Here is a 16,484-nt window from a genome sequence, read left to right as displayed (position 1 = left end):
GGGAACAGAGGAATCCTGGAGGGTAATTTCTCTGGTTTCCTGCAATGCCAAGCAGGAAGGATGTGCAATTTTTCCCAAGGAGGTTGTGCTGTCCCTGAGTAAGATCCTTCCTCTCAGGCTTTGTGTCTGCTGATGACTCGAGCGTGTCCTGTGAGTTCCAGCAGCAATTTATTCCTGGCACTTGGCATTTGCCAGTCCTTTTGCCAATAAAAACTCAGGATTGGAATAGTGTCCCACCCTCCATTCCAGCTTTGCTGCTCACCATGTTCTCCTCTCTCTTTGCAGACCCCACAGCATCCTAAAAACAGGTACAAACAGGTACTCCTGGAGTAGGAAATGTGGGATTTAAACCAGACTCATTTTCCCAAGGCATTGCTACATCAGAGCATCCAGTAAATCCCATCCTCATCCAGGAGCTGGGTTGGCTTTAGGAAAAACACTTCGTGTCCAGCTGCTGTTCACACTGCCTAATTAATTAATTAATTCCAAGAAAAAAGTTAGAATGATCAGTTGTGAACATTTTAGTTATTATTATCCTGATAGGATGATTTTCTCAGAGTAATGAAGTCAGAAAGATGAGATTTATTATTTAATCTTGGTTACTGCTGGGCCCAGAGCAAGGTTTCAACCATCTGCAACATGAATATTTGTCTTCTGGTGACTTCAAAATGTTAGAGAGCAAAATAGCCATGAAAGCAGAATATTCTGGGATGATTTTAAATGGTCTTTTTTGCTCCATGATAGGAAGGTTGGCAAATCAGCAGCTGATGGATGTCAGGGTTTGCAGACGTGTTTGGTTTGGAAACTTGCTCTGAAGTTTGGATGCATCTCTGAAATTCATCAGAACCCCTTTGGTCTGAAAAATATCCATAAAAACCTTCCACATTGCTTTATTTTTTTTTTTTTCTTTCATAGATTTTTTTCTAAATCCTCAAACTAACTGTGCTGGAAATACCCAAGGAATAGATTTTCTTGTTGCATTTTCTCTATTCTGTTTGTAATGACAGAGAAAGCTTGGAAGTGATGGAAGCTTCTGCACATAAATGATGAGAAAAGAAACTAATGGAGTTTTGCTTTTTCTCTGAAAGTTCAGAAATCCTTTAGAGCTGGACAAGGATTTGAATGTGTTTTGCTTCTTGCACAGAGTAGAATTCATGAAAAAGGACTTTTTTAAAAATATATCTACATGGATTTGGTCTCCACAAAGTACAACCACAAATTGATTGGCATAATGAGCAGATTTTAGGCTTTAAAGAGGGAAAGGGGATTTTCCAACTGCATTTCTCATCTCTGTGGTTAAATTAATATTTAGTGTCAGTCAGAAAAACTTCTGAACTCTCTTTGGGTAGGACAAAAACTTTGCTGATCTCACTGACCTCCTGTGTCTCTGCTCTTCCCTCAGCCTTGTGATTTTTGTGCTCTTTTTCTGTGATGCTTAAGGATGTCAAGCAGAATTAATAATGTTGATTTGAAAAGCCCGAGAATAGGTGAGAAAGCAAAGTCCTTCGGTAAGTCATATTTGCACAGTATTAAGAGTCCCCTTTTACCTGGCCCAGCAAACACGGCTCGGGAGCTCCGTGCCATTGAAAAGCTGCGAGACTCTAATGATATGTGCCACTGATAATCGCCACTCCTCGCTGCTCAGCACCCACTTATCGTGCCTTTTGTACATACATACCTTTGCAACAGGCAGCTCCCGGCAGATGTGGTTCTCTTTCCTAAATACCTAGAGGGGAGGATATATTTTTTTTTTTTAATTTTGTTTTGTTTTTGCTGCTACATCGATCTGTTTTATCAAAGTAAATGTCGGGGAGGAATCAGCATTTCCTTCAAAGCTGGTGGCCCTCGAGTTGAAGGTTTGTGTTGGGTCTGGGTGTGCAAACACCCCTCTCTGTTTGCTCAGCTGATGCCACAGTCGTCCCTCAGCGCCGGCAGGGCAAGGCCAGAGCTGGTTCTGATGGAACAAAAAGTGATTAAAGAGATGGCAAATGAGACAGCAACTCATCGAGGGAATCACGGATGATTCCACACAGCTTTGGTGGAGGTGCTTTGTGGGGATAGAAAAGATCTCAGGGTGCACGCAGGGCTCTCAAATCACGAAATCCCCTAAACTCTCATTTATCAAAAGAACAAACTGCAGAAAAGTTAGAAAAAAACTGATCTAGGCAGGCGGGACACAGAAGGTGTGAGGTGCCTGAGCAGAGCAGCCGGGCACGGAACGCGCTCCATCATCTCTATCTGTGTATGTTCCTGTGCTCTCAAAAAGGCATAGAAATGGAATTAATTAGAAGTAGATGAAGCTGTTTGATTAAAGGGCTTATTTGTCGCCCGGCCGTATGTGGAGGTATAGAAATGCAATTAGTTAGAGAGTGCCATTAGCAGTGTCAGGGACCAGAAGTAATAGAGCTTAACCCTCCCGGGAGGCTGCTGGGGCTGGGATCCCGAGCTGCGGGCCGGGGTTACACCACAAAAACTGTTTTTTCCCTCTTAACTCTTTCCGTGGAGAGCTGCCCAGCAAGAGGCAGCCTGTTCAAACACACACAGAGGCAGCTCTGCCCTCTCTGCAAAACGAGAAGTCCCACAAAGACTCGCTTTTAAAATCTGCAAAATGCATCAATTTGGCAGCTTTCAGAAATCCCTTGAGAGCGTGGCTGGGAGGGTGATCCTGCTGCAGCATCTGTTGGTGCAGCAGTGACCTGCAGGGTTTTGGGGTGAGAGTGGTGCTAAAACACACGGGATCGAGCAGGAGCCTTTCCCAAGTGACGCATTCGGGAGCTGCACGGGGCTGCTGCAGCTCCACTTTATCAGGTGCTGCCTAAGTTCACTTCCATGGCATCAGAATTTATCTGCCTGCTGGTCAGGGTGCACTTGGACACCTCTGGGATCTCTCAGTGAGTTTTGTGTGGTCTTGCTGCTGTTACTCCTCGAGTTCTGCTGGGTGTGAGGAGGGAAGTGTTGGCTGAGCCCTGACTTTTGAGGTTTCAGTCTTCCTGCCCAGCATTTTTCTGCCCTTTCATGGAAGTTGTGTTGACTGAAGTGCTGGAGTGTGAGTGCTCAGCCCCTGTACACAGCCGTGGTATCCAAACACTTTCTGGGGAGAAACATCTACGTTTGGGATGCCCTTGGGTGAGAAAATGCTCCCCAGCATCAGCCAAGGTTGGGGCAAACCCACCCCAAACCACCCTAAATGTGTCTGATGTATCTGTCCTTTCCCTTGAGAAAGTGCTGCTCTCCAGATGAAAAGAAATGCACTTCATATTTCAGCTGATAATGAGAAGTTAATAAAATCGGGATTTTGTGCAATGCAGGACCTCTGACATCTTAATCTTTATTAAAGAGACTTAAACTACCAGGAACTGCTGGTGCTGACTGGCACAGCCAGACTCGAGGAACACCAGGAGAGACTGGTCAAATGAACTGTTAAACAACTCTTCCTAATCCATCAGGAAGAAACAATAAGTGCTGGAAACATCTATTTACCATGCATCAATCACGCTTACCTAAGCAATTTCTAAGTAATTATACTTCTGTTTTATAGTTCCTGAGATGACTGGTCTGAATGAGACACTGGCTTTATTAAAACAAACAAAAAAAATATCACTTTACTTGACATATCAAATGTTGTTTCACATTCTGTCACAGTAGTAATTTTTCTGGACGTGCTTTCTGCTAATTGTTGTGTTAAAATCCTATCTTGAATTCAAAGAGCTGCTTTCCCCTTTTAAAAACTTGACAAAGTGAAGAGTTTAAAATTTTTGAAGTGGTAGAGATTTTGTCTTTTGAGTTCTGCAAAGTCAGTAGAAAAGGTATTGGGACCAGCTTGCCGAGATGTGACCCATGGGAAGGGAATATTTGGGAAAGGGAGAATAAACTGATCTTTGCTGCAGTTAAAGCTGAGTGCCTTTTCCCTTATTTATTTCTATTTCTGCCTGCTTTTATCCAAAGCCATCCCTGCAGGAGCAGGCAGACAGGAGGCTCTGGTGGTCTCCAAGCTGTGAACAACCATCTCCTTCCTATTCTGAAGATTTTGCTTATGTTTTTCCTGACCAATAGAACATTCCAGGCTAATGGATCAATTAATGGAGGGCAGTTTGTCTCTGCATTTTATAGAGCCATGCAAATGCAGCTCCTTGTGTCTCGTTGACCTTTGATGTTTGAACACCACGGAGTTATAAAAACAGATATAAATATATGTGTGTTTTACAGACCCATCATTGTGTGGGGCTTTGAAATGTCGTTTTCTAATCCACTCAGAGGAAGGGGAGGGATGGAGTCTTTGTCAGTATCCAAGCAATTAGGATAATTAAAAAAGAAAGCTTATTGGGTAAACATGCTCTTAGATTGTGACCTCTTAATTAATGGACTACAGGGAGAAATTACAGCGGTGGCAAGATAATTAACACATGCATTTAAAAAGAACTGTTAGACAAGGGTATTATAGGATAGTAAGACAGAGATTTGAATCACCCAAGGACTCTGGAGGTGAACAAACACGGTGGAACACGACAAGATTTGCATGTGTGAGTGCCCCAGTACACAAGAGCACAGATTAGGATAACTTTGTTATCACACCCAGGCGGCTCCTTTAGTGCCACATTCCCCCAGCCAAGGGCTTTAAGTCCAGCCTGGGTTTTGTGGAGTGTCCCAGGAGCAGAATTCCACCACAGGATGTGTTGCCATTCCTGATAATTCTGAGTTTTGCTCCCCTTGACAGGGATGTTGGCACCCATGGGGCAGCTCTTTGTTATGGGGCACCCTGCACTTGCACTCCTGGTTTTGTGGTTTTCACTAATCCTGACAGCTCCACTCAGCATTTTGGAAATTGGATCAGTCATTAACAAATTTAAAAAAACAAATTTAGGAACCAGATTATTTCCCTTCTCAGAGCAGAGTTTGGGTCATGTGTGCTGTTGGGTTACAAAGTCAATCATCACCCCCAGTGTGGAGAGAGCTCCAAACAAGCCAGAATACCCAAAGCAGACATTTTTTGATTGATTTACCACTTTCTGTCACCAAAACTGTCTCATCCTTGGCAGGTACAAAGCAGAGCAGGTTGTGAGGGGGGATATCAGGCTCTGGCACCCAAACCAGTGTGAGTGATGGTTATCAGTAATGTTATCATTAATTCAATATTAGCAATAGGGTTTTTGTGCCTGGCAGGTGAGGGGCTGAGCAGAGCAGCAGCATCCAAATATCTTCCTCACCTGGGGTCAGTTGCCCAGCACCATCTTTGGGTTTTTTTCCATTTTTCAAAGAGAAGGGCACAATTAAAGCTCTGTGATGCTCTGCAATAGGGTTTTTATCTCTGCAGGGTGAGTGTTCCTGGGCTGGCTGTCAGGATTTCCCTGCTCAGTGCAGGGAAGCAAAGCTCAGACCATCAGAGCCTCTGCTGGAGCATCGTGGGTTGCTCAGTGTCTTGGGAAGGGTGGAAACCCAACAGGGATGTTCATGCTCATGGACCAGGCTAAATCCTGCCCAAAATTTTGGATGGGCTATGGAGGGGCTTTGTCTGGGTAGAAAAGATCTCAGGGTCTACACAGAGCCAGGGTTCCAGGCTCTCAAATCACAAAATCCCCTAAACCCTCATTTATTGAAAGAACAAACTGCAGAAAAGTCAAAAACCGAAATGATTTGTGTTTAAGGGATCAAACCTCACGCTCCAAACATGCACACAAGCCAAGGCTGGATGATTAGGTACAGTTTGAGGAACATGTGATTTGCATAAGTCCCCACTCCCCACAGCATCCCAGGGAACAAAGAAATTCTCTGCCAAGCCAACATTTCAGGGATCCCACCGAGCACTTACCCAAATCCCACCCACTTCTTGGTGAGTCTCAGCACTGCTGCTTTTGTCTGAATATAAATGTCCCTGTGCACTGTTCATCCTACCTGGGACATTAGGAGATGCATGTGGACAAAAAAAAACATATTAAAAAAAAAAAAAAAGGCATTATGAATGTTTGATTAGTGACCTAGGCCCCAAATTTTTAACTAATTGAGCACATTAAATGGTATGTCTATGAAAGACTAATACAAGACACTTTTCAAAGCTTCTTTAATAAAAATTCTATTTGGGATTTGACCATAATGGCTATCCTTGCTTGCCAAAACATGACTTCTTAGCAGGTGACTTTCATCAAGTACATCTGAAATAGTACCTAAATGAATTAGCAATAAAATGGACTTAGGCCGAGCAGTAGGAGCCTCCATTAATCTTGGGTTAATCACTAAAGAGATGCCATTCACTTTTCTTAAGAAGTCACATTTTTCTCCCCTTGCTGGCGACCAGATTTCATAAAGTAACATATTTCTAATGAAAGGGCTCTGCTTGAATTAAAACCCTGAAGGTTTATGCAGATTTTAGTTTTGATTACTGCTGGCATGGGCTCTTAGCAGACTCCGGAAGGTAGGGCCGCAGTGAAAGAGTCCCAGCATGCAGTTCATAATATTCTTTGAAATAAAATAGTGCACTTGTACTTAGTGGCTTTAATCAGCTCTGACTTTTGATAGTCAAACAATAGCTAATTACAGTAACACCTGCCTTCTAAGTCATGTCATGTAGGTTATTGCCAACAAGAGACCTTGTATCTTAGCTGCGTGATTATTATAGAGTCTAAAACCTATCTGTTCAAAAAAGAGGGGGGAGAAGAGTGGAGTTTGGTGGCCATTATCCCTCTTTTTTATTGTCTGATGCATTTCTGGCTTTTCTCGTGGCGGTTTGAAAGGCAGAGTTGGTGTTTACAGCCAGATTAGAGACGGGAGCCTCGAGGAGAAGGATGCAGCTCCCACTTTTCTGTGCACTGACAGCAGATGATGCTGGATGTGTGCAGCCCCAAACCCATCTGAACGCATCTCGACTTTCAGTGTAGCACAAAATCTGAAATATGTGGTGAGTTGGTTGTATCATCGGATCTCTGGCGAGCAGCCACCGAGCAGAATTTTGTTTCGCCGTCATTAAACGCACTGGTACGGGAAGGGGAACAAAGGGCCATTTATTCCAACCTTCATCAATTCTGGAAGGGTTTCATAAAACAAAAAATGCGTAGCTAAGAACCCGATTTTGAAATGACAGGCCGTGTTTCTGGAAAGAAATCCTCACTTTTCCCCCAAAATATCTGCCTTTCCTGGGAGGAATTGAGCTGGACGAGTTTTGCTGTCGGGTGGAAGCCATAAATTATTGTCTCATTGAAGACTCTTCTCTCATTAATTTTGCCAGCAAATAAGGTTTGGTTTCCACAAACTCAGTCAAGTGAATAATATCAGATGTTTGCCAGAGGGTCTCCAGCAGCCACAGCTCTGTGTGCTGATCCTGGAGGATGCTCCTGCTCCAGACCAGAAGAGTAACAGGACAGATTTGGCACCCAGTTCTCCAAGATTTGTGCTCAGAACTGTGTGAACAGGGAAATTAAAAGGCTTTGATGCTCAGAGCATGCAGAGAAATCCTGGGAGTGTAAAAGGGACCAAAGGGAGACATCCTTGGATCTTGTTTTACAGGGTGTGGTTATGGGCATGTTTTAGGGAATTGTCACAGGTGGGTTATACATGCCCAGGGTTCCACTGCTCTTCCTCCATGATTTTGAAGACCAATAGATTGAATTCTGGGAAGAGCATCATTCTCAGATAGCTCTGCTCTGGCTGACAACAGAATCCCCCAAAATATTTTGGGATTTTTGGCAAGATGTGCTGTATCTCTGCCCTGGGTTTTCACCTGGAATTTTGCATTTCCTGCACCGTAACCCATCACATCCAAGTACTGAGGATGGGTGTAGAGGGGTTAAATTTCCCTTTACAATCAGACTGCATGTTTAAAAAAATCATTCCTTCTGGATTATACAAGGAATTTGCCAGGGAATGTATTCAGGGTTACCTCAATGAGCAGGGAATTCATGTCACAAGGACGTGTTGTTAACCGTGCTTCCCAAAACCACTTCCAAGTTCAGCCTTTAATGGGTTGGCTTTTCCCTCTGAGTTATTCTTTCTCACTCCATCATTTGTCACGTTAACCTCAAACCGTGTAGCGAGAAATCTTCTTTATATCAGTTACCATGTTTGCCATATCTGATCAGCGTGATTGATCATGGCCCCAGCCACAGGTTGGTAATAAGCTGTTTGGAGAGAGACACACATTTCCCCCAGGACAAAGCTGGCATGACAGCATTATAAACTGGCCATTTATCAAGCTGCTCCCAGGTGGTCACTGTCGGAGCACGGCTTCCCAAGAGCTCTGGGGGGATGGAGCTGGGGCTGGTGGGCACCGTGCTGCAGCTCAGGCAGCAGACAGTAACAAATGACATCGTGCTGCAGCTGCCACCTGGAGTGCAAATGTCACGCCCAAGTCCCTCCTCGGAGGTGGCAGCAGGGCAAAATGCCATGGGATGCTCTACAGGGAATGCTGGAGGGTTTTGCTGTGCCCACAGGGGATGGGGCTTGGTGCTGTCCAAAATACAAAATGAGCTTTGCAGCCCAGGACGTTGTAGAGTGGGGAGCATCTCCCATGAGGAAGGGTTGAGGGAGTTGGGGATGCTCAGTGTGGACAAGAGAAGGTTTGGGGTGACCTAAATGTGGCTTTTCAGTTCCTGAAGGAGCCATCAAGGAAGCTGGAGATGGAGTTTTTATAAGGGACTGGAGTGACAGGACAAGGGGGAATGGGTTTATCCTCACAGAGGGGAACTTCAGGGTGAATATATGGAAATATGGAAAAAGTTCTTCTCTGTGAGGGTGGGGATGCCCTGGCACAGGGTGCCCAGAGAAGCTGTGGCTGCTCCATCCCCAGGCCAGGTTGGATGGGGCTTGGAGCAACCTGGGACAGTGCAAGGTGTCCCTGCCCATGGCAAGGGGTGGAACAAAATGATCTTTAAGGTCCTTTCCAACCCAAACCAGTCTGTGATTCCATGAAATTCATCTTCTGAAGAACTGAATAGTGTTACAAAACTGTTTTTATTTTAACCTGCTCTGTGTTGTGTCCCCCCCTCCTCCCCTTTTCCCTGAATTTTGGTAAAGTGACTTTTATTTTACAGCTTAAATGTGTAGTTATTCCCCGACTGCACAAACTGCAATTTTTAATCTTAATGATAGATTTAGTGACCACTGAAGTGTAAAATAAACTACTGTGGCCTAATCAATCAAATCTGCATAGTTGAGAGAAAGCACCTGTATGAGCCTTTTATATCAGAATGTCTGTAATGGTAATAGATGTTTATTAGCAACCATAAAGCTGTTTGAATTTAATATCTCTCTAAATAACACCAACAGCATTAAAACAAATCTCTAAAGCAAATGCAACTGTGCCATAAACAGCCCACAATGCAGGGTTTAAAAGCCATTACAAGAATCCTGTGAGATTCATGGGTTGTTCTGTGGCTTAGGACACTCAGCTGGGAGGGAGCAAACACTGCACGTGTGGGAAGGAGCCCCCGGGATGAAACATTGTCCAGGTATTTGTAGAGGGATAGATTTTGTATTTTGGCACCAAAATGTTTTGTTGAATGCAACAGGCAGCAGAGGCTTCCACCGGGGCAGCGTTCACATCTGAAATGTCCTTAAAAATAAATCAAATCCCATCAGATTTTGGGCCAAGGACCTCCTCCCGTGCAGTGCTGAGGACTCTGAGGTGGTTTTGAAACATTGAAGAGGCTGCAAACACTCCAAACTTGTTCAAGTGCTCGTCCCTGGTAGTCAGAAGTGAACACAAAGTACCTCCTGAGCTGATTTTTAGGTTTCCTTGGCACTTCCATATCTGTGGAAAACAAACGTGTAGCCTTAAGAAAACTTGTGAAAGTAAAATCATTAACAGACCACTGAGCCCATTAAGGCACTTTCAAGGATTTAAAAAATATTCAGCTTCTGTGGATTTAAAACAATTCAGGTCTTTTTCTGTTTAATCGAAAGTTCTTCTTCATCCCCTTATTTACTGGAATGTTAAAAGCATTCTTGGGGGTGGTTATAAGCTGGAAAACTCACAGAGAAGCTGCTTTTAAATCCTGAAAATACAATTTTCACCTAGTGTGCCTACTCATGAGCTGGGAAGTATTTTATAAACATTTGAGGCTCTCTGGGAACTTTTGCTGGGCAGCTTTATGAGAGGGTTGGGGTGAGAGGGAATGGATCCCACGGATCCACAGGCAGGGATTGGCTGCACTGGGTGGTGCTGGTCCTGCTCTTTCCTGCAGAATGGACTGAAATCCACATTTCCATGGGATATGGAGGCAGATAAATCACAGTTCTGGGGTCCTCAGGCAGCTTGAGGTTGGATCCCCCAGAAGTGGGTTTTTTTTTTGGGTGACAGATCAAAGAGCAGTAATGTTCAGCTGGGACATGTGGGGAGGAACAGGGAGTGTTCCCCAGGTTTGTTCCCAAGGTCTGGGGCTCCCATGGGGAACATTGGGGTGCTCTGTGCTCTGACACTGCCAGATCAGCCCCTCCTGGGGGATGCCAGATCCCATCCAAAAGAAGTGAGGCCCAAGCAGGGATTTTTCCCAGTAAAGGAGGAGAAAAGCCAAGTGAAACATCAGCCTGTTCCTGGGAAGGAGCAGGGAGAGGGCACCTGGCGCTGGAGGAGTGTGGCTGAAATCTCATCTGTTCCTAGGAAGGCCTGGAGTGGCAAAGGGAATCCTCTGCAAGCCTGGAAAGGAAATTTGAGGGTGAATTTTTGAGGTGTAAAGAGCCAGGTGAGGCTCGGCAGTGCTCTGCAAAGGGTGCTCCCACTGTGGCTGCCAGACACTGAGCTGCATCTCCAAGGAGTCAGGCAGGGCACTGACTGACAGGGGACTGTCTGCAGTCCCTGGGGGCTGGGACTGTGGTGGGGAGGGCTTGGAACACCCCAGCTTTGTGTTTGTGCTGTCCCCTGAGCAGGAAACCCCCTGGTTCCGCTGGCAGGGCTGGCACGGGGGAGCCGCAGACAGTTTGGGGAGGAGGTGAGAGACTGAGAGAGAAGCCTATCACCTACCAACCCCCAAAACAACTGTGAATGATCAAAATGAATGCTGCTTATCATTTGTAGGAAGTGCAGAGTTGATATGTGGCCTGTGGGAGGTGTTAGGAAGAAGAAGCTGTGTTGGTTCTATGGCGAGCGACGGAACAGCTTTTCCTCAGCTTCAAACACAGCTAAATATGGACTCTGCAACAACAGAACGGCTTCTGCTATAAGGAATCATTTTTTTATTTTGCTATAAATTACAAAACACCACCACCACCCTTCCAAAAAAAATAAATAAATAAAATAAAAGTGGCTTGAGCAGGAACAATTGCAGGAGACAGCGTGGGGGCTGCCCGGGTGTGATAACGAGCCCTGAGCTCAGCTGGGGAAGCAGAGGGGCAGCAGCCCCAGCACCAGGGATTTTCCTCTCCTTAACAGAAGGCCAGAGAGGCTGGATTGGATTTGAGAGGCCACAGACCAGAGAGAGCACCAGGAATTATTTTAGGGAATGAATGGGATTAATTTCAGGATTTGTTCTGGGTTGGGGATCCCATCAGAAATTGTTTTGTACCTGTTTCATGTGACCATTAAACTGAGCCTGAACGAAGTTTAAGTTTTGCCCATCATTTCCCACTGCTGTTGGTTTTGTGCCACCTTTGTCCTTGCAGCCACTGGAATTTTCTCTGCTTGGGCTGTGAGTTCACCTTGATCCCTGGGAATCCCCCAGGTGTGATCCCCAACCATGGAACTGCACATGAGGAACTTTGGAAGCAAACAGCAAACCTGGCTCAGCTGTCCCCTGCTTCTTTTGTGTCTTGTTTCACTCCTGACTTATGAATTCCTTGAAACAGGCCCTGTTCTCTTTGGCCTTTGGCTACTTGGCACTTCCCTCAAGGGGACAATCCATGCTGGATTTTCCTGGGTGCTCTGACAGTGCACTCAGGGATGCTGGAGGAGCATTTGTTGTTTTGTGTGAGGCAGGTGTGATGTGCTGAGGACAGAAACAAGGTGTTCTGGGACTCTGAAGGGGTTCCAGTGGTTTTTGGGGAAGCCTTTCAGGTCTGTGAGCAGCTGGGTGCAAAGCTGCCATTGTGGCTGCTGGTTTTCACACTCCCTGCAGCTTAAGAAATGGGTGAGCTGAGCTCAGCAAATGTTGCAGACTTGTCTTGCACTGAGTGCAGCAGGATGAGGGAAATTAGGACATGAGTCCTGTCCAGCCTTGCCTTAGGTGTGGGAAGATAACCCAGCTCTAGTGCATTGATTTCTGCCTTTTGAACAGCTTTAAAAATACTTCATGCTTTGTACATCTTATCCAGAAACAAGACACCAAAACATGACCATTTTCAAAGCTCCAATGTAAAATATGGTGCAGGCTCACAGCTCTCCAATCTTGAGTGTGTTACTCAAAGAGAAGAACAATCACCTTAACCTAATTATTCTCTTCTCCAGCAATTAGTGACAGGGTGAGAGGAAACAGCCTCAAGCTGTGCCAGGGGAGGTTCAGGCTGGACATCAGGAGGAAATTCTCCATGGAAAGGGTGATCAGGCTTTGGAAGGGGAGGTTTGGAGCCCCCATCCCTGGAGGTGCCCAAGGAATTCCTGGATGTTGCACTCAGGGCTCTGGGTTGTTGACAAGTTGGGGATTGGTCACAGGTTGGTCTTGGAGGAGTTTTCCAACCTCATTATCCTGTGATTCTGTGATTCCGTACTCAAAAAGTTACTACTGTGCTGCAGGAAGGGGAGAGTTTCTGAAATTTGGGTAGAAGTTTGAGAGAGGCAGCCCCTGCTCCCAGGGATTTGGGACAAGTGTGTCCCAGAACAAACCTGAGCACCTTCATCATCTCAGGTCAACAGAACCAGTTTCCAAACAGGGGAAATGCAATTCTGTCTCTGAATGGGTGGACTGGGAGCTCCTCAGCAGTGTGGTGGTGCAGCACCTGTGTAAAGAGCCTGTGCTCCTCTGAGGACCAGGAATTATCCCCAAAATTCCCAAGTTTCACATCTGGGAGCAGGACTGTGATGCAGATCCACAGTGAAGGGAAGTGTCCCCTTAAAACAGTGGAACTCTCAAGCTAAAGGATTTCTTCTTTGATTTTTGCTATAAAATAAATGTCCTGTCCAACCAACAGCACTCATTGGTCCAAATGAAATAATTTGTCTTTAAATGCATTATTTCTCCTTCTCCAAAGCAGAGCCAAAGGCCTGAGTCTGCCTTCAGGATTAGCAGCCAGTACAATTTCAATTTATAAATGAAGCCCTTTCTGATTTGCAAATAAAAAGCATCTGAAACCACTAACCAACTTGGCTTGAGTTTTTATGCCTATAAAAATGTCTGAACCATTTGTTTTTAGAATTTTCTAACTGGAAAATGTGCTCCTACAAGCAAATATATCCAGTTTCAATTGGAAGATGAGAGAAGTTTGATTTTTGGACGAGAGGAGTTAAAAAAATCTTCACGTTTGCAAGGAAACTCAGAGCACTTTGTCATCTAGAAACAGCTGCAGTTTTATTTTAAATAACCACCAAGTCACGTTGCTGCACCTGAATTAGGGACACAGAGCTAAAGGACTTGTTGTACTTGGATCCAAAAATTCAGGTGCAGAACTGTGGCCCAAGCAGAGCAAGGAGGAGTTTCCCCCATGGATTTCAGGGGGATTGGGATTGTTCATCCAGCATCTGTCTGAAGGGGAAGGGTTTGCACAGGCACTCAGAGTGCTGACAAAACCACCACGGGACGGGGTGTTCTTCCTACAGTTCCTTGGCTGTTTGCATGTGGAGCCACTGAAAACCACAAAAAATACTAATTGAGAGCAGAGTAATTGCAGTTGGGTTGTAAATTACTCAGCAAAGAGCTGCAGAACCCCTGAGCATCAGCAAGTTCAGGTGAGCACAGGTTGTGGCTCTGTGAGAGGCTGAGCTGGCTCAGGGATGATTCTCCTGCATCCCAACTTTTCCTTACTCTGATCTTTTTCTCCATCCTGATCTATGCAAGTATTTCAGGAATATTTTAGTGCCCTCAGTTTCACAGCAAAACAAGGAAATAAAAGGTGCTGAACTCAAAACTCAAGGTTACTTTCAAAATGTTAAGTTGGTTTGGGGCTGTGGTAGGAATTCAGGGTGACTCCTCTGAGTTTTGAGTTTCTTTGAGTCAGAAAGATTTAAGTTGTCACCCCTTTGCCCAGGTCTGATTTCCTGATTTCTTAACCCCCAGTTCAATGTTGGTTTCTGCTGCTGAAAGATGAACATTGCTGTGCCAGGTAAAACATTTGGAATAACTGGAAAACCATTCCCAGCTGGGAATGTGCAGACCCGGGGCAGATCATGGCATCATTTATTTTGGAAAAGACCTCCAAGCTCATCCAGTCCATTGAGATACACCAGGAAGAGGGCTTGGGTTGCATTTGCTTTTCCTTGTTACTGTACAAATTGAAAAGGAGAGGGATAAAAGATTGTAAACAAGCAAAAAGTCTCCATTCCTAGTTTGTGTTTTCTTGGTTCCAGGCTGTTCATTCCATTCTTTCCTCAGCTGGTGCCTCACTTTGGCTGCTCAGGATGTTGCTGGAACCATGGGCTGGGGGAGGCTGTGGGGTTGTCCCCATCCCACTGCATCCCATTTCTTCAGGAATACTTTGGAGTTTATTGTCTTTTAACACTGCTTGAAATGGTTTCGTTGGGTCTGAGCTGCCCTTGTGGAGGATTCCTGCTAGAGGAGGAGGTTTCCTGTTTGAGGAGAGACCAGGGCAGGTCAGTTGAAGGGTGGGGTGTGGTGTCCTGCAGGCCTGGGGCATTTTGGTCCTATCCCCACCTGCCCCAGCTCCTCAGGAGGGAAAACTCTTGGAAGAGCATCCCCTGGAGAGCATTCCCTGGGAGTGTCCCTGTGTCCCAGTGCTGCTCTGGCTGATGGGCAGTGAACCTTTGGCACTCCTGGAGGAGCCACTCAGGATACAGGAGCCTCATCCCAGGCTTAACCACAAGTTTTCCTAAACCCTGTGCTGTGACAACCTAAGCAGGTCTCATTGCAATCCAGGATGGGGAATATCCATCCCATGGATGAGAGACACAGTGAGCATCTTTCCACATACTAGAATAACATCAAATATTAATAAACTACAGAATAATTTCCCATGCTAACCCTGCCTATCCTGCTCCTGTGTGCCTGTAACTCCTCCTGGAACACCACTGGCCAAGGAACTTCTGCCATGGATGGGCCAGGGCCGTGCTGCCACGGGGCATCCCCTGCTCCTGGTTCTCCCCATCCCTGTGCCCAGGGCTGGCAGGGCTGGGAGAGCCCCGTTACCCCCCTGTTATCCCCCATTATTCCTGTTATGTCCCGTTATTCCCAGTACCCACCATTGTCCCCCTTTACCCTTCATTATTCCCATTATTCCCCTGTTAATCCCCATTACTCCTATTAATCCCCTGTTGTCCCCCCGTTTTCCCCATTATTCCCATTATTCCCCATTACCCCCTTATTGCCCCATTACTTCTGCTATTCCCCATTATCCTCATTAACCCCCATAATGCCCCCATTACCCCCATTATCCCTGCTACTCCCCTTTTATTCCTGTTATCCCCCCCATTATTCCCGTTATCCCCCCACATTATTCCCCTTATCCTCGTTATCTCCCCATTATCCCTTTATTCCCGTTATCCCCCAGCTGTCTCCCCGTTATCCCCATTGTCCTCTCCCGTTATTCCCATTATTCCCTTATCCCCCTGCTATCCCCATTATCTCTCTGTTATTCCCATTATCCCCCATTATTCCCGTTATCCCCCCGTTATCCCCATTATCCCCCATTATTCCCGTTATCCCCTCATTATTCCCCGGTATCCCTGTTATTCCCCCCGTTATTCCCGTTATCCCCCTCGTTATTCCCGTTATCCCCATTATCTCTTTGTTATCCTCATTATCTCCCCGTTATTCCCGTTATCCCCCGTTATTCCCATTATTCCTCGTTATCCCCATTCTCGCCTCATTATTCCCGTTGTTCCCATTATCCCCCCATTATCCCCCCATTATCCCCGTTATCTCCCAATTATTCCTGTTGTCCCCCCATTATTCCCGTTATTCCCGTTATCCCCCCCGTTATCCTCGTTATTCCCGTTATCCCTGTTATCCCCGTTATTCCCGTAATCCCCCTGTTAATCCGGTTATCCCTCTTATCCCCCCGTTATCCCCGTTATTCCCGTTATCCCTGTTATCCCCGTTATTCCCGTTATCCCCCCGTTATCCCCGTTATTCCCGTTATCCCTGTTATCCCCGTTATCCCCCCGTTATCCCCCCGTTATCCCCCCGTTATCCCCGTTATCCTCGTTATCCCCCCGTTATCCCCGTTATCCCCGTTATCCACGTTATCCTCGCTATTCCCGTTATCCCCCCGTTATCCCCGTTATTCCCGTTATCTCCCCATTATTCCCGTTATCCCCCCCGTTATCCCCGTTATCCCCGTTATCCCCCCCGTTATCCCCGTTATCCACGTTATCCCCCCAGTTATCCCCGTTATTCCCGTTATCCCTGTTATCCCCGTTATCCCCCCGTTATCCCCGTTATTCCCGTTATCTCCCCATT

General features: G+C 45.9%; 1 protein-coding gene and 1 long non-coding RNA gene across 5 annotated transcripts in view; one reads left to right on the top strand and one right to left on the bottom strand.

Moving 5' to 3' along the window:
* PRDM16 (PR/SET domain 16) overlaps positions 1–16,484 on the top strand; it is a 286,505-nt gene that overhangs the window by 155,307 nt on the left and 114,714 nt on the right. The window lies entirely within an intron of this gene.
* Positions 13,595–15,287, bottom strand: LOC306811904. The gene is made up of 2 exons (XR_013776760.1): positions 15,048–15,287; positions 13,595–14,635 (listed from the first exon to the last, which is right to left on the bottom strand). It is a non-coding gene; the product is annotated as an uncharacterized lncRNA (long non-coding RNA).

The sequence above is a fragment of the Erithacus rubecula genome (assembly GCF_903797595.1).
Source record: "Erithacus rubecula genome assembly, chromosome: 24".
NCBI lineage: Eukaryota > Metazoa > Chordata > Aves > Passeriformes > Muscicapidae > Erithacus > Erithacus rubecula.
The sequence above is the reverse complement of the archived record's forward strand: the minus strand, read 5'-3'. Positions and strand labels throughout refer to the sequence as shown.